Below are 21788 nucleotides of genomic sequence, written 5' to 3'. Positions count from 1 at the left end.
TAGTTTACAAATATCATAAAATGTAAAATTGGAAGAGACCTCAGAAGAAATCTAGTCCAACTTCCACATTTTACAGATGAGGAAACTGAGATGCAAAGAAGTAAAGTGATTTGCATTCAGTTAGAGAGTTAGGATTTTAACCCAAGTCTTCTGAATTCAGTCAGTGCCCTTTCCCCTGTAACATGCTACTTCCCAGTAGGAACAGTAGAGATTAAATAGGGAGTGGAGCAGCATTGCGTCTTAAGGAGATACAAGCTTGTGAGGAAATATTGTAACCCAAGGTAGAAAACGAAGGCCAGGGAATTCAGGAAAGACCTCAATGCAGGTGGTGGTGGTTCTTGTTCAGTCCTTTAAGTCATGAGCCCATTTGGGGTTTTCTTGGACAAGATGCTGGAGTGGTTTGCCATTTCCTTCTCCAGTTGATTTGACAGATAAGGAAATTGAGGCAAACAGGGTTAAGTGACTTGCCCAGGGTCACACAGCTAGTAAGCATCTGAGGCCAGTTTTGAACTCAGGAAGATGAGTCTTCTGATTCCAGGCCTGGCATTCTAGCCACTTTACCACCTATCTGCCCTTAGTGCAGGTAGAAACAGAAATTATATTGCTAAACTTAATATAACAGCACATACACTAAAATTGGAATAATATGGAAAAGATTGGCATGATCCCTGAATAAGGATGATACACAATTCATGAAGTGTTCCACATTTTTATGAAAGTAATGCTGTTTGAAAAATTATTTTTATAGATCTCTCTGTAAAAAACATTTTGATTGCCTGGGGAAATGCATATATATATACACACAATATGTGTGTATGTGTATATGCATATATACATAAGCATACATACATGTATTGGTATGTATAGCTGTGGTATATGCTACAGACCACCTAGGCAGAAGGAGAGATTCTACAGTTCAAGAAAGACAGCATGATGCTATAGTCACAGGAACACTTTAACAGCCTAGTTGTGTTGGCCCTGTGCCAAAAGTACAACACTTAAGATATTTATTACTTGCCTCAATGACTTTTTTATCCTTCAAAAAATAGAAGCAGTGACAGGAATACCTATCTGGAACTTGATTCTGTTTTGTTTTGTTTTGTTTTGTTTTTGCTTTGGTGAGGCAATCAGGGTTAAGTGACTTGCCCAGGGTCACACGGCTAGTAAGTGTCATTGAACTTGATTCTGACCAATACAGAGGATCTGGCAGCTGAATTAGCAGTAATGGGGCCTCAGAGGCAAATGACCTTACCATCCAAGAGTTCATGATAGAGCACAATGGGAAAGCCAGACATATTTTTATATCTCTTTTAGATTTTTGGAAATCATATTTCAAAGTCAAATCAAGAAGTATTTATTAAGCACCTACTATGCCACTGAACTAAGCTCTGTATCCATAGAAAGAATAAGTAGGATCCAATGTCCTAATAATCTATAGGGGAAGTCAGAGGCAAAAATGGGGAGTTGCCTAAACAGGCTGGTGTGGGTCCATATGTTTTTTGCTGTTGTTTTTTTTGGTGAGGCAATTGGGGTTAAGTGACTTGCCCAGAGTCACACAGCTAGTGAGTGTTATGTGTCTGAGACTGGATTTGAACTCAGGTCCTCCTGACTTCAGGATCAGTGCTCTATCCACTGTGCCACCTAGCTGTCTCTGTGGCTCCATATGTTAAAAAAAACTCCCAGAGAAGATAGGAGAATGGGTCGGTAACTAAGGGGGGGGATTCACTAGGGTAGGTATGTACTATGTGTATAATGTTAGAATTATTAATTCCCAGAATGGACTAAGTCAGATAGTGAATGCTAAAAACAACCAAAATCAGGAATTTAAATGCTGAACTCAATAAAAGAAGAAAAATTTACTCGAAGTAAATGGAAGGATGATAATGGACAATGGGGAAAAGGCAGAACTACTCAGCACATATAAAAATTGATCTTTGGACTTACTTATCTTTAGACACATTAGCTGGGTAACCCCAAGCAAGTCACTTTACTTCTGTTTGAATCAGTTTCTTTGACTTTAAAATGGGGATAGTAATAGTACCTACTTCCCAGGGGGGAGGTAAGATAAAATGAGATAATATTAAGAAGATAAAATGTCAAGACGACAAAATTAGATAATATTTGTGAAGTGCTTAGAACAGTACCTGGTACACAGTAGGCATTATTTATAAATAGCTAATTATATTAAAGGAATGGTTTGAGAGGATATAAAAACAATCACTAAGAACCTATATGACTACATTAAGAATAGGTTATGCCAGACTAATCTCATTTCCTTTTTTTTTGTGACAGAGTAACTAAACCAACATCTAGTCCAAAAGTACACTGTAGATATGGTATACTTAGATTTTTGGCAGGACATTTGATGAAGTTCTTCATGTGGTTCTCATGGACAAGACGGTGCTGTGGGCTGGATGACAGTACAATAAGATAGATTAAGAATTAGGTGAATGGCCTGACCCGAAGGGTAATTATTAATGGTTTGGCACCAACTTGGTACCTCCTTGTAAGTGATCCAGGTATTTGTTCTTGGCTGGGATTCATCATTTATAGCAATGACATGGATGAGACCAGATTTAAGGTACATTTCTCAAATTTGTAAAAATAAAAACCCCACAAATTGGTAACACTTTGGAAGACAAAAATCTGAAAAAAAAGTTTAAGAGGCTGCTTCTCAACTACTAGAGCTGTCTAAGAACAGAATGGCTTGCCCCCAGGAGAATGGTGGGTTCCTCCTCTCTAAAGGTCTTCATATAAAATCTAGATGAGCACCTGCTAATAAAGGAATCTTTTCTCAGATATCGGTTGGGCTCCATAGCTTCTGAGGTCCCTTCCAACTCCTAGACTTTGTGACTGTCAGACTAGAAGCTCCCTACAATCCCTTCCAGTTCTAAATGCTATGATTGTGCCTCTGACTCACACCCTCAAGGAAAAATTAGAGAATAGAATTTGGCTGCTGTCCAAATGTAGAGTGAAACTATGGCAGACGGTCTTTCCCACTCATTTTACTAGTGAGAAAACTGAGGCCTAGTGAGGTAAAAATGACTTACTCAAGGTTCCAAAGCTAGTTAGGGGCAGAATGAAACCTAGACAGAAGCCTGTTAGTCCAATGTTCTGATCCACCTTGTACTCGCTAATGTACTGTCCCACATTGCTATCTTTCCATGTCTCTTTTCTTCACAACTACACTGTAAGTTCATTCAGGACAGGCCAATTCTCTTTCTCTTGCATCTTCCCAAGGGTCTAGCACAGGGCAGGGCCCACAGCAAGATAGACAGTTGAGAGGGAAGGTATGGTTTACCAGCAAGAGCACTGGACAAGAATTCAGAAGACTTCAGCTCTAGACCCTGTTCCAACACTAACTAGGTGATAAAGAATAAGTCATTTGATCCCTCTGAGCTTTAATAGCCCAGCCTGTGAAATGTGGGCAATCCTTACTGCCATGGAAGGATTGTTGTAAACACCAAATGAGATCATGGCCGTGAAAGCAAGGGGAAATGCAAATAGGAGACATCCTTTCACTGTCCATAATGAGAGCTATGATTAACACTTGGAGTTACTATCATCACCATTGACTTGCTGAGGATTGCCAAATTTATCTGACTACTATAAGGCCCCAGAAATTCTTGGAGGAAAGATACAACCAAAGCTGACACATTAACCACCAGAAGAAGATGTGTGAACGTAAAAGGAGACCACCAAAGACAAGTTTTTAAAAGCCACTTGTAATTTGAGAAGCAAATGAAATGGGGTCAGTTTTGTCTCAAGCTTCACTCTCCCATTAACCTGTACAAGGTGGGCACAGGTGGGAAGAGGATGGAGTCACAAACCACTGCAGAGCCAAGAAAAAATTAGATGCCACAGAGAGTTTAAATGTAGAATGTTAGAATGTAGGATGTTAGAACATTGGAGCAGACATGTCAAACTCAACACAAGCCTTGAGAAGCCTCAAAACTCCTGAGTGCATCAAAATGTAATTGTGAAGTGTTTCACAGAATAAAAATGCAATACAACAGAGATAATGTTAATTTGTGGTTTTCTAAGTCAATATGCCTGGGTAGGGATCTGATTCTATTTGAGTTTGATACCACTGCATTAGAGGATAGAATGGTGGGATGGAAGGACCATTAGAAGATAGAATTTTGGAGTTAAGAGGGACCTTAGAATAAAGAATGTTAGAACTGGGAGGAACCTTAGAATATGGAAAGTTAGGGCATTAGATGTTATACCTAGAAGGAATCTTAGAACACTGAATGTTAAAATAGAGTAGATTAGAGGCAGTGTGGTTGAGGAGATAGCCCCTAAGTCAGACATATCTGAGTTCAATCCTACCACTAATCTGTACTGGCTCTGTGATCTGAGGTAAGTCCCTTAACTTCTCAGTACTCTCTAAGGAAACTCCCTAAGAATGTAAAGTTGCAGAAAAGTATTGACCAGCATTTAGCAGAGGGCCTTTTCTCACCAGGGAATTCCCTATGCCCACAGAAATCACAAGTTCAACACCCAACCCTATGATAGAGCTTAAGGGAAACTTAGTTTTTAGCATGTAAAAGCTGGAAAGAACCTCAGAACCAAGACTATTGGAACAAAGAATGATAAGAGACATTGGACAACATCTAGTTCAATGCCTCAGTGTTACAGAGAAGGAAACTGGGACCCAGAAAGGGTAAGTGATTTAATCAAAGTCTCATAGCTGGTTAGCAATAGTACCAAGACTAGCACCTGAGGTTTGGTTTTTTGGTTTTTTTGTTTTTGTTTTGTTTTGTTTTGTTTTGTTTTTTGTTTATTTTACTCTCAGAATAACATTTCTTTCAATTGTACTACTTTCAAAGCAGGAGACAGGAACTCAGATTTGTAGCATTGGTATCGAGAAGACACGACTGGCTTAAACATAGTGTAACAGAATATCACTGTATCTGGAAAGAGAGTGGAGGTTCAAATCCCAGCTTTACCATGTAGTGCCTGTGTAGCCTTATACAAGTTGTTTTTTTTTCCACCTCTTTGGGGCCTCAATTTTATCATCTGTAAAATGAGGGTATTAGATTAGATAACCTGTATGGTCCCTTACAGTTCTAAATCTATGGTCCTATTATCCTATTTAACTGGGCTGGCTGGCTGGGTGATGGGTTTTCAGGGAGATTCACAAGGACTACCTGCTCCTCCCTTCTCTCTTTCCAAGCCTCTCCCACTTATTGAATGAATCCTTTTTATTGACTGATTGATCCTTGTCATAAGGCATAGCATTTTTCATTCTATAAGGTTAAGGAGGCTGAGAAACGAAACCTGTCAGAAAGAGTAGGATGTAATTTCCGTTTAGAATGTAGAAGCTGGAAAGGACTTCAGGACCAAGAATATTGGAACAAAGAATGATAAGAAACATTAGACAACATCTAGATAACTAGTTAACAAGGGCCACTTCCTTTTTGGTTTTATATCCCCAGCATCTATAATAATGCCTGGCACATAGTAGGTGCTTCATAAAGGCTTGTTTGAATAAATAATTGAACGTGATTGAAGGATAAATGATTGTTGGCTTACATTTTCCTGACAGTAGATGGAGAGAGGAGAAAACAAAAGGGCACAGAAAGCCTGAAGGAGGAAAAGCAGAAGAAAGGGGAGACTGCTAACCACATAATGTCAAAAGCCAATCCTATCTATCAACTGTGTTGTTGGGAAGCAAACTAAACAGCCATTTATAGTTTGAATGAAGAGTTCTTAACCTTATCTGATGGACTCTGATGAAGTCTATATACTTCTTCTCAGAATGTTTTTAAATGCATAAAAGAAAATACATAGAATTACAAAGGAAACCAGTTGTACATAAAGTAACATTTATCAAGATAATTTTTGAACTTTTTTATTTAGTATTTTATTTTCCCCCAGTTATGTATAAAAACAATTTTTAACATTCATTTTTTAAAACTCTGAGTTCCCAATTCTCTCCCTCCCTCTCCATCCCCCCCATTGAGAAAGGTAAGCAATTCAATAAAAGTTATACATATGTAGTCATGCAAAACGTATCAAAATAATTTTTTTTTTGGTGAGGCAATTGGGGTGAAGTGACTTGCCCAGAGTCACACAACTAGTGAGTGTTAAGTATCCAAGGCTGGATTTGTCCTCAAGTCCTCCTGACTCCCAGACCAGTGCTCTATCCACTGCACCACCTAGCTGACCCCCCAAAATAATTTTTCAAAAAATAAAATGAGTTGACGAGTCCCAGGTGAAGAAGAACCGTTGGTGTGGACTGAAGTCTAGGGGGCAGGAAGTTCATCCTGTAACTTTGTCAGCCAAATGCCAGAGCTGCATCTGATCTCACAAGATGAGTGGGTAAATAAGAAGGGGCTTAGGTGGGGGGCTTATTTTGAAAACCTCTTGGGTGAAAATAGGGCCAAAAATGACGTATCTGCTCCATTTTAAATTGCCAGGTTTCTCGTAGTTATGGCCACCATTAACCCTGACCCCCCAAAGCTAAAGTCATCAAGTCTCTGGATATGCAATGAAATTAAAGCTCCCAAACACTAATGAGTTGTTTTATTTTAAATGACACGATTAAACTTTTACAACTTGGAATTTAGCCTTTAGTTTTCAAAGGCTGAGCATGACAAGATATTAACTGGAAAAAAAAATCTTAATGTAAAATTGCTTCCAATGGAAATCCTTCTAGCTAGCTACATAGTATTGGCTTTATAAAGAAAAGGCCTGAAAGTCTGAACAGTAAGTCTGTTGTGTTCATTGTCCCCTTGTGGGGATTCAGGGGCAGGGAGGAGGTCAAGATGAACCGGAGTGATCTGGAAGCGTGGAATATTAGCCACATAATAGTCAATGGCCTGGCGTCTCACAGGGGGCAAAGGGAAACAGAGCACTGGAAACTGAACCCCTAAGAGAGGCAGCCATTAGGAGCAGCAAGAGTGTCATATTTGGAAAGGATGTGCATTCAATATCGCATGAGCATGGGTCAATCACGTCCCCTCTCCAGGTCTCAGTTTCTTCATCTCTAAAGTGAGAGTTAATCTAAATGTTCTCTAAGGGCTGTTTCCTATTATAAATCCCATAATCATGGTTCTTTACCCTATTGACTGAGAAATCCTGGTAAAAATGAACCAGACTTAACAGCTGGAGAGGGCTAGTCCATCAAACCCAACTACCACATCATATGAATGAGGAAATTCAAGTCCTCATGGTATAGTGAACAAAGCAATGGACTTGGGAGTCAGGTTTGAACCCTGACTTGGACACTAGCTAGCTGTATGACCTTGGCCAAGTCATAACCTCTCTGGTCATCAGTTTCCCCATTCATAAATAAAGGAGGTTGGACTCAGTGACCTGTAAGGACTTTCCATTTATAATCTATGATCCTACAACCTGATGTCCAGAGAGAGGAAAATGACCTACACAAAGTCACAGTGGTGGTAAAGGTCAGGACTAAGATTCACACCCAGATCCTGTGACTCCCCACACAGAGCTCTCTCCAATGCACCAGCTCTGTCTCTAACAAGCTGTGTGACCTTAGACAAGTCATTTCCTTCTCTGCATACCAATTGCCTAACATCTAGTAAGTGACAAGGAGAATTTGGTCCCTCTGTAAAATGGAGATTTAGGGCTAGAAGGGATTTCAGGCATCATTTAACCCGGGGCTTCTTAAACTTTTTCCACCCATGACCCCTCCAGCACTTCTTAAACAGTTTAAGAAGCGCTGAAGTCCAATCTCATCTTGTTCTTGTTGTGTTCATTTGTTTTAGTCATATTGGACTCTTCCTTCTCCCATGGTGGGTTTTCTTTGCAGAGACACTGGAGTGGTTTGCCATTTCCTTCTCCAGCTCATTTTACAGATGAAGAAACTGAGGCAAACAGGGGGAAGTGACTTACCCAGGGTCACACAGCTGGTGAGTGTCTGAGGCTGGATTTGAAATCTATTTTTACAGGTGAGGAAAATGAGACTCAGAGTTTGAATAACTTGGCCAAGGTCACTCAGTAGTAAAATGGTAGATGAGATTCAGACCCAAGCCTTAAGGGTTTCTGGCAACCCAGTGTGAGAGTGCCCTATGGTAGTCCCATTGAGGTATTTCTGGAGCTTCTTGTGGACCGAAGCCATTGGAGCTTGTTCTGGCCATCCCAGACACTGATTTTGTTTCATAAATATTGTTATCCCTAAAAACTACTTGCTCAGCACATCAGCAGTGGTTTGTTAGACTAATTGTGTTTCCCCCACACTGCTTCTTCTTCAAGAATCCTTCATCTTTTCTTTCCTGCTGCTGCTCTAGCAGCTGACCAAGCTCGCTTCACTTTAATTTGAGTTGCCATCAATGAATCCCAGGTGTGATGTGGGGTCCTCAGTCAGTCCCTTAAGCTCTTTGTGACGGAGAGGTCACCAGAACAAAAGCCGCAATCAATCTACTTCTCCCTGCCCTCCAATACCACTAAATTTTTAAGAAAAGCCCCCCCCCCACCCCATCCCTTCTTTCCCCCCCTTTTTTTTGCAAAACGATTGGGGTTAAGTGACTTGCCCAGGGTCACAGAGCCGGTAAGTGTCAAGTGTCTGAGGTAGAATTTGAACTCAAGTCCTCCCGACTCCAGGGCCAGTGCTCTATCTACTGTGCCGCCTAGCTTGGGGGGTGGTGGCAGAATAAAGAACTAGAGACTGAACACCCACCCTGGATCCAGCTAGGCTGAGTTCTACCCACTTCTTTCCCTTCTCTCCTTCCATTCCAAGCTTATGCAGAGCTAAGTTTATTATCAGCTGAAGTGGATCTCATTATAAACATGTACTTGGCCAGTGACCCCAAACACCGCACCTAAATCACCAAGTTCCTGATTCTATCAGCATTCTTTTAATTGGAGCCCTGGCAGGGCAGACCTGCCCCTGTTTGCTGAAGGGTAGTTCCAGAGCACTTTCTGTTCCAAATACAAAACCATAAACCTGTTGTGGGGTGTAGGGAGGAGGAGGAGGAAGGAGGAAACAGAGGGAAGAGGAGGGGAGGGGCTAGATTGGATCTGGGAGCTCTGTGTTCTAACTAGCACCAAAGGGAAAGCATGGCATGAGGAATAGAAAGTTGGACCTGACACCAAGGGAGCCTGGGTTCAAATCCTGCCTTGGCTATGTCCTGGCTGTATGATCTGGACAAGAGGCTCTCAGTGCCCTAAGAGACTTCTGAGACCATAGTCTGGAGAAGGGGCCTCATTGCAGAGCGAGCTTCCACTGCCAGGATTTCTCTATCCCAGCAAAAGCATGGGTCCAGTCCCAAACCCTGCCCTGAGATGGGAAGCTGGTGACACTCCCTTCATAATTTGTTGTTTTAGAACCCTGACTTCACTGGTACAGGGACTTTCCAATGAAGTAGCTCCCTCCACCAATGAAGACTGACAATTTCTCTGCAACTTAGAGAATCAGAGTTTTCTGGCCCACTAAGGAGTTAAATGATTCACCCAAGATCATACCACCAGTATGTGTCAGAGGTGGGGACTTGAAGTCAAGTCTTCCTGACTTAATGTCATGTCCCCAACTACTAGGTCATATTGTTTTCCCATTATAGAGGAAGAAAACTGAGGTGCTAAGAAGAAAGGGGAATTCTAATCATAAAATGTCAAGGCAGAAGGTGATGTTAAGGGTCCCTTATTTTTTGTTTTGGGGGGGAGGCCAGGCAATGGGGTTAAGCGACTTGCCCAGGGTCACACAGCTAGTAAGTATCAAGTGTCTAAGGCAGGATTTGAACTCATGTCCTCCTGACTCCAGGGCCAGTGCTCTATCCACTGTGCCACCTAGCTGCCCCTAAAGGCCCCTCATTTTAAGAGAGGAGGAAACTGAGGCTTATACAGGAGAAGTGACTTACTCGAGGTCGTGGAACAAATCAGTGGCAGAGATGGGCGTGGAGCCAGGGTCTCATGACTGCCAGTGCAGCCACCACAGTGGACTACCTCTTTCCTCTCTGTGCTGACCCACTGCCCCACCCTTGGATTCAGATGATTGGACTGGGCTGAGAGCCCAGGTCTCAGCTCCTGATTAAGTTATATGAGAAAAATAAACAGCTAGTTCCCCAACAATGTGCTGAGCTTAAGAAAGCTACAGAGCCAAGACCTGAGGCATACCTGCAGCAGCACGTCCAGAGATCCATTGGCTGATGGACCACCCTCTGAGCAGCCCTGGCTGGCCCAGTGAACTCAGTCCTGGGCCAAGTGCATGCTTTGCTGCCTTGAAGCAGGTAACCTTGCTGGGAAGACCAAACCTCAAGCAGGGAACAGTGAGAAGACAGACAAGGGCTGAGCTGTCCAAGTGCTGATACTTTGTGTAGGGTTCAAGGAGATCAATGTGGGCTGGAAAACTCTGCCTGTGGGGGACAGGAAGGATGATTTCAATCTAGAGAAGTAGGGGGTGGCAGATGAGGCATTTCAGGGGAATGACTAGTCAGGAAAGGTGGATACTTATTGTTCCGGAGGGGCCAAAGGTTAAACAAAGGAATTTAAAAACTGCCAAAATGCCACAAGGAAGGTAGCAATGGGGATGAAAATGGGTTCCCTGATTCTCTGCCCTTGGGCATGAGCAATAGCTGTGATTCATGAGGCCATCAATCTCTCACCTCAAGCTCTGTGCCAATGACAGATGGCTTTAGAGGCTTTTTTCAAGAAGGGTATGATGCAGTCCTGGGAGAGGAATCAGTCTGTGGAGGAGATAGATGTGGACATGCCTTCCTCTTTTGCCTTCAGGGGGCCTCACAAGATTGTGGATGCCTGTCATGATTGAGTCAGGGGCCACCAATCAGCCTTCTTCTATCTACCTTGTGCTAAGGATCAGAGAAGGTCAAGATAGAAATCATCTCTCCAGTACTTCTCCAAGTTTTTTTTTGTCTCAAGGACCCCTTTACATTTAGAACTATTGAGGACCCTCAAAGAACTCTTGTTTAGGTGGGTTATATCCATTGATATTTACAATATTAGAGGTTAAAACATCTTCACATTATTAAGGAAACAGTATTTATCGTGCAGGCAATTAACATACATTTATTAAGTGCTAACTATATGCCAGCACTGTGCTAAATGCTGGGTCTTCACAGAGTCCCTGAAAGCATTTTGGGGACCCCCTGGAGTCCCCAGATGATACTTTGAAAACTACAGATCTAGTCCAGCCGCCACCTTTTTAGACAAGGATATTGAAAGTCATAGAGAAGAGATGGGGCTTTCCCAAGATCACACAGCTAGCTAAGGGCAGGACCAGGACTCAAAGCCAAGTCATCCCACTCCAAAGCCAGCCTTTCTAAGATTGTCTCTGTATTGGTACCTCCTCTGACCCTGCTTCAGTCAGCACCCTGGCCCACCTCCAGGGATTTGACCCTCACTCTGGGGTCCTAGATACTTTTGCAAATCCTGGTTTCCATAGGAAGCAGAAAAGAGGCCAAGCCAACACTCCCTGGCCCTGGTTTAGGCTCTCTTCATTGTTTCACATGAATGTCAGGGCCTCACACTACCTGGCCAGCCCATGGATATTTGCAAATGATCCCATCTTCACTCTCAAGATCTGGGTCATTTACTGACCTCAGGGTTTCCAGACTTTCAACCTGCTCCCAATCTGTGGGAGTCACCACTGACCTCCTTAGATAACTCTCTAGAATTTAGATTCAGCATTGGAGTTTACAAAGCACCATATGTATTCTTCTCTCATTGGGCCTTGACAATGAACTTGAGAGGAATGTAGTACAGAGATTATGGTGTCCATTTTACAGATGATTAAGATCATTAATTTAGAGCTGGAAGAAACCTTAAAGGTCATCTAGTCCAACCCCCTTCCTTTTATAGAGGAGGAAAGCATGTCAAGTGACTTACCCATGGTCACACAGATAACAAATGGCAGAGCTGAGACCAGGACCCAGGTTCTTTGATTTTCAGTATAGTGACCTTTGCATTCCATCACTCTTCTTCATTGCTCACCTGACCTCTAGACCCAAGGCATCAGCCAGTGGGCAGTTGATGGAGGTGGTGCTTTGAGGGTGCTTCGAGGGCAGCAGAACTCCTGCCTGAACCCTCACTGTAGAAGGGGATGCCAGGGCCACCAACAAGTAAGGTATAGCCAATATAGACCAAAGGAATTTAGTAACACCAATCAGTGGCACAGTGGGTAGAGTACTGCACTTGTAGTCAGTAAGACCCTGTTTTGAATCTTGCCTCAGTCACTTAACTACCTTTGTGACCCTGGCAAGTCATTTAACCTCTCTCTGCTTCAGTTTCCTCATCTGTAAAATGAGAAGGTTGAAATCAATAGATCTCTAAATCTATGATCTTATGAATTTCTCATTCAACTGTGTCTTTTTAAAAACCATTTTCCATCTCTGTGTCTTTGTTTAGCTTGTCCCCCTGCCTAGAATGTACTCTTTTCTCAACCTCCACCTATGGTAATGCCTTTGAAAGATTGCATAGAATGGGCTAGGTATAGTCAGATGGAAGAAAAGCAAATGTTCCAAATTTCAAAAGAGAAAAGAGAATTAAGTCTGCAAACTAGACAGCATGTCCCCAAAGTCTTAGTGCAGTTTAAGCTTATTAATTTATTAATTCTTTTAAGCTTTAATTATTAAGCTTTAATAAGCTTAAGCTGCACTAAGACTTTGGGGACATCCTGCAATAAATAATAATAATAATAATAATTAATAGCTAACATTTGTATAGCACCTATAATGTGCCAGGCACTGCACTGATATAGTTTGTAAATTTAATTCTTCCTTATTAAAACTTAAACTGCACAAAGATTTTTGGGACATTCTGTACAGTACAATAAGTTTAATATTGCTTTCTGGCAAAATTCTGGGAACATATCATTAAATGGATAGTGAACATCTCTGCTAATCTTATAGATAAGATCGAGAGCAAAGGGGTTAGATAGGCAGAAAATTAGGTGGATTTAAGACTAGTTGAATGACCAGACTCACAAGTAGTCATTAATGGCTCAATGTCAACTTAGAAGGAAGTCTCCATTCAACCTCCCCAGGGATGTGAGTCAGCCTTCTGCTATTTAACAATTTTATCAGTGATTTGGCCAAAGACAAAGATGGCATGTGAATCAGATTTGCAGATGACATGAAGCTGGAAGGGACAACTAATACAATGAATGACAAAGTTAGGATTCAAAATTATCTTGACAGGCTAGAATCTGGATCAAATTTAATAAGATTAAATCCAGGAAGGTAAATACAAAGCATTAATCTTGGGTTCAAACAATCCAGTTTACAAATACAAGAAGGCGGGGGAGGGGGAGGAGTCATGACTGGACAGTAATTTAGCCCAAAAAGAGATTTAAGGGTTTTAATGAACCACAAGGTCAATATGAGTCAATGATATGATGCTGAAGTCAAGGAAACTAATGTGATCTCAGTCAACCAGTCAGTCAACAAACATTTATTAAGTCTGTATTATGTGCTAGGCACTGTGTTAAATGCTAGAGGCTGTATTAATAAATGTATAGTGTCTAGGACTAGGGAGGTGATAGTGGTACTCTGCACTGGTCAGCTCCCATCTGGAATATTTTTAGTTCCAGGTATCACATTTTAGGAAGGAAATTAAAAAGTTGGATAATATCCATAATCCAAAGGAGGCCAGCTAAGATAGTAAAGGGACTGGAACTCATGCCATATAAGAAACTGGAAATGTTTAGCTTGGAGCAGTGAAGAGTAAGGGGAAACATAAGAGCTATCTTTCAGTAGAGACAAGATTGGACTTGCTTTGCTTGACTTCGGAAGACAGAATAAGGAGTTAAGAGTAGATGTTGAAAAGACTCAAATTTAGGCTTGGTTTAAGGAAAGAACCAGCTAGATGGCACCATAATGCATAAAGTGCTGGGCCTGGAGTTAAGAAGACTCATCTTCCTGAGTTTAAATCTGTCCTCAGACACTTATTAGCTATGTGACCCTGAGCAAATTACTTAACCCTGTTTGCCTCATATAAGCTGCCTATATGATATGATCAAAGGGGCACTTTTTAGAAAGATTTTCCCCATAGCCCTACCACAAAGCCTGAAATGCCTACCATGAGAACCATCCTTTTGTTGTATCTCATAAAGACACTTGTTATAAATCAAGTATTGATACCCAAAAAGGATAACACATTAACCCACTAATGTATCAAATTAGTCCCATTAGAGAATAGGACCTGATAGAATGGGACATACGACAGAGAAGTTTTGGGGTTTTTGTTTTTGTTTTTGTTTTTTTACAAAAAGAGAAAGGGAGGAAAAAAGGGTGGAATTGGGTTGAGTGTTGGTATGTTTGATCTGGACTATCAGAGAAGGAGATAAGTACATTAGGTACATTCAAGGGAGAAGGGGGAAATGCAAGAATGTTGAGGGGACACTGGAAACATGTTTTATCTACTGTAGTATTTCCCTATCCCCACCCCAAGGATTGTGTAAGCAACAAAGTTTTCAAAAAAGCAAGGTAGAATAGCAAAACTCTGGAGAACAGAATGAAGATATCTGAATAGGCTAGAAAAAGCAGACTAAATTAGTAAGATAAAATGATATGGATAAATGCAAAGTCTTATATTCATTGGGATCAAAAAGTCAATTCCCCAAGTAAGGCAGGAGGGAGGTATGACTAGATAAGGATTCATGTGAAAAGGACCTAGAGGTTTTAAGGAACTGACTACAAAGTTCAGTTAGGAGATAATTCAAGTACCTCCCATGTGTGACATTGTGTCGATGTAACATGACAGCCAAAAATGGGGACATAGTCACAAGCCACATCAAGAGAAGCCTAGAGTCCAATAACAAAGAGGAATCAAATTTTGCTGTACTCATTCCTAGTGTGACCACGTCTGGATTATTGGGTTCAGTTCCAGCCATCACAGTTTAGAAAAGAAGGATGTTGGCAAACAGGAACCTTTCCAAAGGCAAGAGAGCAGGAAAGTGAAAGAACCATAAACCACGCAAAGGAAAAATGGCTGAAGGAATTAGGAATGTATAGAATGGGGAGGAGGAGACTTGGGGAGGAGTGCATGAAAATGATCTTTAAATATTTGAAGGGCTGTCAAGAGAAGAGACTCGCTCTCCTTGGCCTCAGAGAGCAGAACTAAGAGTAATGAGTAAAGAAGCAGGTTTTAGCTTAATATAAAGAAAAACATTTTAACAATTATAGTAATAATAATGATGATGATATTATAATAACAACTAGAACTTATATAGCACTTTAAGATTGGCAAAGCACTGTATATACATTATCTCATGGGATCTTTACAACTCTGGGAGGTAGGTGCTATTATTAATGCCATTTCACAGATGAGGAAACTGAGGCAAACAGAGTTTAAGCAACTTGCTCAGGATCACACAGCTAGTGTCTGAAGAGGTATTTGAAGTTCTGACTTCAAGTCCAATGTTCTATCTGCCTAGCTGCCAATATCACAGTGTATTTCTCCCCCTGTTCTGTTCTTTCACTGTAGAGATGTGGAGAATTGGGGGGGCGGGGCGGGACCAGAAGTGTGGGAGTAAATAGATGTTTAGTTTGGAAAAGACTCCCAGAGACATCTGTCAGATCCAGATGGCTTGATGAGGAAAAGATGGTTTTGCCTTTGGGTATAGAAGGAAGAAAGAACTGGGCTCAGGAAATTCCTACCAGGAGTTTATGCCCAATCTAAGCTACCATTGTGGAGGAAGGAAGTGGGATTCTATTTGAAGGAGACACATAAACAAGGACACACATGCTCACACACACATATACACCTACCCACACACATATAAATTGACTTTGTTCAATTAAGAAGAGGAACTGAGTCAACTCTTCCTGGGCCTGAATGTTAAACAATTTTTGTTTCCACCTCAGTGATGCTGGGTGACCCTCTATCACATGCTAGGGTTGAATAGGGCTATCATGAGCCCAGGATGAACAGGCTGGGGCCATGGATAGCCTAGCTTCATGCCTTCCCCCAGAATTATTGCCCTTCCTGTGTAAAGATGATGTCTCTAACCTAATATCAGCAAGGACTATGCTTTGAAATGAACTGTGGGGACTACATACAATAAGCCATCTGTGCTTCCTCACCTAGTGCCCCTGTGACTCAGCATGGTTTGTAAGATGTCTGCTGGAGGTAAGACTTGTAAGGTATTGGGATTCATAAGATGTCTGGTTGGGATTTGATCTGTGACCAAGGTGAGGGATCAGACAATGGGCCCACTTTGGAATTTAGGCTGTGGTCAGGCTTAAGAAGTCAAGTAATGCCGGGAGTTCGAGATCAGGCTGTGACTAAGGGTAAGAGATTAAGCAATGGGGGTTAGGCTTAAGACATGGACAATGAGATCCAGATCAAGGGACCAAGCTGTGGCAAGGGTTATGAGGTGAGATTACAGCTATGGGCAGTTAGGTAGCACAGTGGATCGAGCTCCAGGCCTGGAGTCAGGAAGACTTGAGTTCAAATCTGGCTTCAGACACTTACTGTTTGTGTGATCTTGGGCAAGTCATTTGACCCTATTTACCTCAGTTTCTTCAGCTCTAAAATGAACTGGAGAAGAAAATGGCAAACCACTCCAGTATCTTTGCTGAGAACACCCCAAATGGAGTCATAAAGAGTCAGACACAACTGAAACAACTCAACAACAACATGGAACTCTGAAACTAGCCCATATGTAGAACAGAAAGCCAGACCTCCCCCTAGAAAAGATGATTCTCTAAGAGAATTGACCCATGCTTAGGAGGTAGCATGACACAGAGTGTTGGACTTGAAGTCAGGAAGATTTGAGTTCAAATCCTACCTCAGACACTATGCCACATCTCTTGGCCTCAGTTCTTTCTTCTATCAAATGGGGATAGCAATGCCTGTAACAGCTGCTTCAGAGTTGAGCTTGTAGAACTGGTATGAAGGACATGGAGTCCAATGATCTCCTAGATAATGGAACCATTTTGTGCAGTATAAAATTATGGAGGCTAAGAATGATCCTTCCCTGGGTTTCAGGCCTTGCTGAACCGCAAGGGGGCATCTATTCCTTCACTTAGTTTAGCTGGGATACAGATTAGGTAATGGGAAATAGCATTCAATAAAGCTGGAGCCGGACTACAGGAGGCTTAAATACCAAGATGAGCAATTTATATTTTTTCCATTAAATAATGGGGAGCCATTGCAAGTTTTTGAGCAAGGAAGTGAGGTGGCTGGATCTGCACATTAGAAACTCTAGCAAAAATGTGAGGGTTAGATAGGAACCAGGAGAGATGAAAGACATGGGTAATTTAGAAGGATATTTAATAGTCTGAGTCAGGGTTAATAGGGGCCTGAAGGAAGGCAGTTTTAATGGGAACCCAACGGAGAATATTGATGCAAGAGATTTTGAAGAGGTAGAATCAACATGACTTAGCAACTGATTGGATGTGAAGGCAGAGACAGAGTCTCACTCCTTTACAACTCTAAGGATGGGGATCTGCTTGATCAGAAAAACAGTACCACAAACCAGAAAAAAGTTGAAAAGTTTTGGGGAAAGGGGGATGAGTTCAGTTTTGAACATACTGACATCAAAGTGATGGCAAGACATCCAGAATCACAGAATTGGAATCATACTATTGGAATCTGAAAGAACCACAGAGATCATCACATTCAACTACATCATTTTACAAGTTACAAAGTCAATTAAAAGTACACTTGAGATTAGCACTCCCTGGTTCAGTGTTCTTTCCAGTACATCATATTTCAAGCAGAGATATTCCACACATAGCAGGCAATGTTGGACTCAGGGTACAGCTTTGAGCATCATCCATAGAGACGTGATAATTGAGGTTGCCACAGTGAACCAGGTTATTAAATGCACATCAAGAGAGAAGAGAAGAGCAGCAAAGATGAAGCTTAGAGGACACCTACACTTAGAGAGATGTAGAATTTCAAAAATATCTCCTCCTCTTCTTCCTCTCTCACTACCACTGTACTTATCTTAGTGCCATACTCTTAATACTCACTCTGTCTTTCTTCTGCTATCCCATACACTCTAGACCCTAAGAGCATATTTCCATGGTTCCATAGTATCACAGATTTAGCACTGGCCATCAAGTCAAACCTCCTTATTTTACAGATTAAAAAAAAACTGAAGCCCAGAGAAGCCAAATGACTTGCCCAGGTCCCATAGCTATAAAGTGTCTGAGTCAGGATTGAAACATGGGTCTTCCTGACCCATTGAGTCCACTGCTCTATCTGCTATGCCATCTACTTGCCTGTCCCTTTCTTCCCAAGGGAAAAAGGCATAAATAAAACATAGAAATAATAAGCCAGAGTAAGACAATTAGAAATGCATGTGAGAGATGTTACACTGCCTTTCCTGTAGAATTCTTCCTTAGGTATCTGTTGAAGCCTACTCACACCCACTTTACGTACCTCAGTTGCCCTTTGAGTGATCAACTTTATTTCTTCCAGAACTATAATTTTCCATAATTTTAGCCATATGACTTTACTAGAATAGTACCGTTGGCATTGTTGTAAAAGATGTCATCAAAGAAATGTATGGATGGAAGGGGAAAAAAAGAGGCAGTCATGGGGTGACAATGAAAGCCAATCAATGAACATCCAATGTGCTCCATTGCTATCTTCATAACACGAAGAAAGCATTACAAAAACCTCCAGCACACATTGACAGATGCCCTGTCATGATTTATGGGAGTTCATGGAGTAAGGGATGAATGGGCATGGATGATTCAGTGAACAAACTATCATTCACTAACCACTACTATGTGCCAAGCACTGTGCTAAGTGCTGGGGATACAAAGTAAAGTGAAAACAATCCCTTCTCATAAGGAGCTCAGTGGATCATAGGGTCATGGGTAGAGTTGGAAAGGAACTCAGAGGTCATCAAGGCCAATGGTGTCAAGTTCAAATAGAAACAGGGGTCATTAACCACACATAAAGATCCCTGTGGTTGACATATTGACTTAGTTTTAAAATGTAATGTTATCTATGTTTCATTGCATTTAGATTTTTTGTTAAATATCTCCTAATTGCATTTTAATCTGTTTTAATGTGGGCAACCAGTGTTGACAGCTCTACTCCTTGGTCTAGTCCATCCCTCTCACTTGACAGATGAGGAATCTGAGGCCCAAAGAGGTTAAGTGACCTTGGGGTCACCCAATAATAAACATCAGAGATGGTATTTGAACCCAGGTCTGATATTACTCAGCTCAAACTGTGCCTCCAGGGCCAGGATTCTTCCCATCATTTTCTACGTTGTCGAAGAGAATATTCACCTCAGTAAGGTCACAGGTCCATTGGAGCATTGGGGTATAAAAGATGTTATTTGATTAGAGAAATGCAAATCAAAACAACCCTGAGGTACCATATCACACCTATAAAATTGACTAACATGAAAAAACAGGACAATGATAAATGTTGGAGAAGACGTGGCAAATTTGGAACACTGATGCATTGTTGGTGGAGTTGTGAACTGATCCAGCAATTCTGGAGAGCAATTTGGAACTATGCCCAAAGGCCTATAAAAATGTGTATACCCTTTGACCCAGCAATACCACTTCTAGATCTATATCCCAAAGAGATAATAAAAACAGGAAAAGGACCCACAAGTACAAAAATATTTATAGCAGCTCTTTTTGTGATGGCAAAAAATTAGAAGTGGAGGGTATGTCTATCAATTGGGGGATGGATGAACAAGTTGTGGTATATGAATGTAATGGAATACTATTGTGCTATAAGAAATGATGAACAGGCAGACTTTAGAAAAACCTGGAAAGATTTATATGAACTGATGCTGAGTGAAATGAGCAGAACCAAAAGAACACTGTACACAGTAACAGCCATATTGTGTGATGACTTTGATAGACTTAGCTCTTCTCAACAATGCAAGAATCTAAGACAACTCCAAAAGACTCATGATGGAAAATGCTATTCACATACAGAGAAATAAATTTGGAGTCTGAATGCAGATGGAAGCATACTATTTGCTCTCTTTTTCTTTTGTTGTTTTGTTTTGTCTCTTCTAATTGTTTCTCCCATTAGTTCTAATTCTTCTTTACATCATGACTAATGTGAAAATATGTTTAATATAAATGTATATGTATATGTACAGCCTATATCAGATTGCACACCGTCTCAGGGAGGAGGAAGGAAAGGGAATGAGAGAAAAATTAAAACTCAAAACCTTATGGAAGTGAATGTTGAAAACTAAAAATAAATAAATATTTTTAGAAGATATTATTCAGCTTAAACTGGATGGTACCTAGATTTGTGGGCTACTCTCTCCTCAGCCTAAATCTGCCCATCTTTAGCTTACTTCATAATTCTCCCAGCTGAACTCATGCCACGGTGGACTGATCTCCTTTGGCCCCTCAAATGAGGGCTGTTTCTCTTCACAAGAAAACCAGTTCCCACCACTTGCAATTGAAATTCTCTACCTGGGACTATGGGACTAAGCTCTGATTTGCTCTCCTCAGCTCCTCAGCCAATGAGAAAGCCTCAGGAGCAATGGTTGGCTTTGGGTATTCTATGCTCATATTCTAACTTAATCTCTTGGCTAACTAGGTATCTCCCTTCCATATCAGAGTCAATTTAGGGCTCACACTGCAAAGTTCACAGAAGAAAAATCCCTTTCATTATAAGCCAAATTAAAATCAGAGAAAGATTCCTGAAGATGTTTGAATGGGAAGAAAGCCAATTGTCTTTAGCTTTGGGCATCACATTTTAGGAATAACATCCATTGCAAAAGTGACCAGGATGGTAACTGGACTGGAAACTGTCATATATGAATCAATTGAAGAAATTCAGGAAGTTTGGCCTAGATAAAAGAAGACAAGAAGGAGGGCTGGAGTGGGTGTAAGTGGGGAGGGAGGACCATGGCTGTTTTCAAGAATTAGAAGGGCTTATCCTTTGAAAGAAGAATTAAGAGTTCTGCTGCTTGGCCCCAAAGGGTAGAATTGGGAGCAATGGTGAAGGCTACAGGGAGGCAGACTGCAGCTCAATAAGAGACAAAACTTGCCAATGGTTAGAAGTACCCAGCAGTGGAATGGGCTGAAGATTTCTCCTCTCTAGAGGTGTTCATGCAAGGATGTTGCAGAGGGCTCACCTAGCAGATAAAGGGCTAGCATTAGAGTCAGAAAGATTTGGGTTCAAATCCCACTTCTGATACTTACTGGCTATGTGAACTTGGATAAGTCATTTGCCTTCTCTAAACATCATGCTCTTCATCTGTAAAATGGGAATTATAATAATCCCTATACTTATGTCATAGGGTACTCAAATGAGATAATGAGTAGGAATGTGATTTGCAGAGTTTAAAATCAATGCATGCAAGTGAATTATGGTGGCCTGTCCTTCCACTTCTGAGGTTTTAGGATTCCAGGTAGACTCAATGGGATTACAAAATCACAGATTCAGAACTGAAAGGGATTTTAAAGGTCCTTGAGTCTACTCTGTTTCTCTCATTTTAAGGATGAGGAAACCAAGGCCCACAGGGGTTAAAGGAGTCTCTCAAGGTCACAGAGCTAGTAAATATCTGGGGTGGGCTTTGAAGCCAGGTCTTACTGACTCCAGGTCCAGAACTCTATCCACTATTGAGGCCACCCTGCCTCAATAGGCCCACTGGTATTCTGTGCACAAGTTTCCAAAAGCTGCCATGGGTCACACTGCAGAAAAAGCAAAAGGAAGGATTCCCCTGGCATCCAGTGTTGACATCCTCCTACATCTGCCCCAGTTTGCCTTCATGGCCCTGTCAATTGGCCTCCTTACTAAGGCTAGAATTGCTGGACCAGTGGCTTACCAAAAGGCATATCCCTCCTGTCTGGGGCCTAGTTAGAACTAAAAGGTAGTTCTTCCCAGGTTTTAAAAAAAAAGCCATCATTCTGTTC

The 21788-nt window shown here is 41.4% G+C and overlaps 1 protein-coding gene and 1 non-coding gene across 2 annotated transcripts in view; one reads left to right on the top strand and one right to left on the bottom strand.

Moving 5' to 3' along the window:
• Positions 1 to 21788, bottom strand: part of GRIP2 (glutamate receptor interacting protein 2) — a 407694-nt gene that overhangs the window by 344571 nt on the left and 41335 nt on the right. The gene's annotated exons all lie outside the window — the stretch shown is intronic.
• On the top strand, positions 602 to 712 carry LOC114044571. The gene has a single exon (XR_003569262.1). It is a non-coding gene; the product is annotated as a U6 spliceosomal RNA (small nuclear RNA).

This window comes from Vombatus ursinus, unplaced genomic scaffold (assembly GCF_900497805.2).
Source record: "Vombatus ursinus unplaced genomic scaffold, bare-nosed wombat genome assembly UNPS02014773.1, whole genome shotgun sequence".
Lineage (NCBI taxonomy): Eukaryota > Metazoa > Chordata > Mammalia > Diprotodontia > Vombatidae > Vombatus > Vombatus ursinus.
This window is presented reverse-complemented; position numbering and strand designations above follow the sequence as displayed.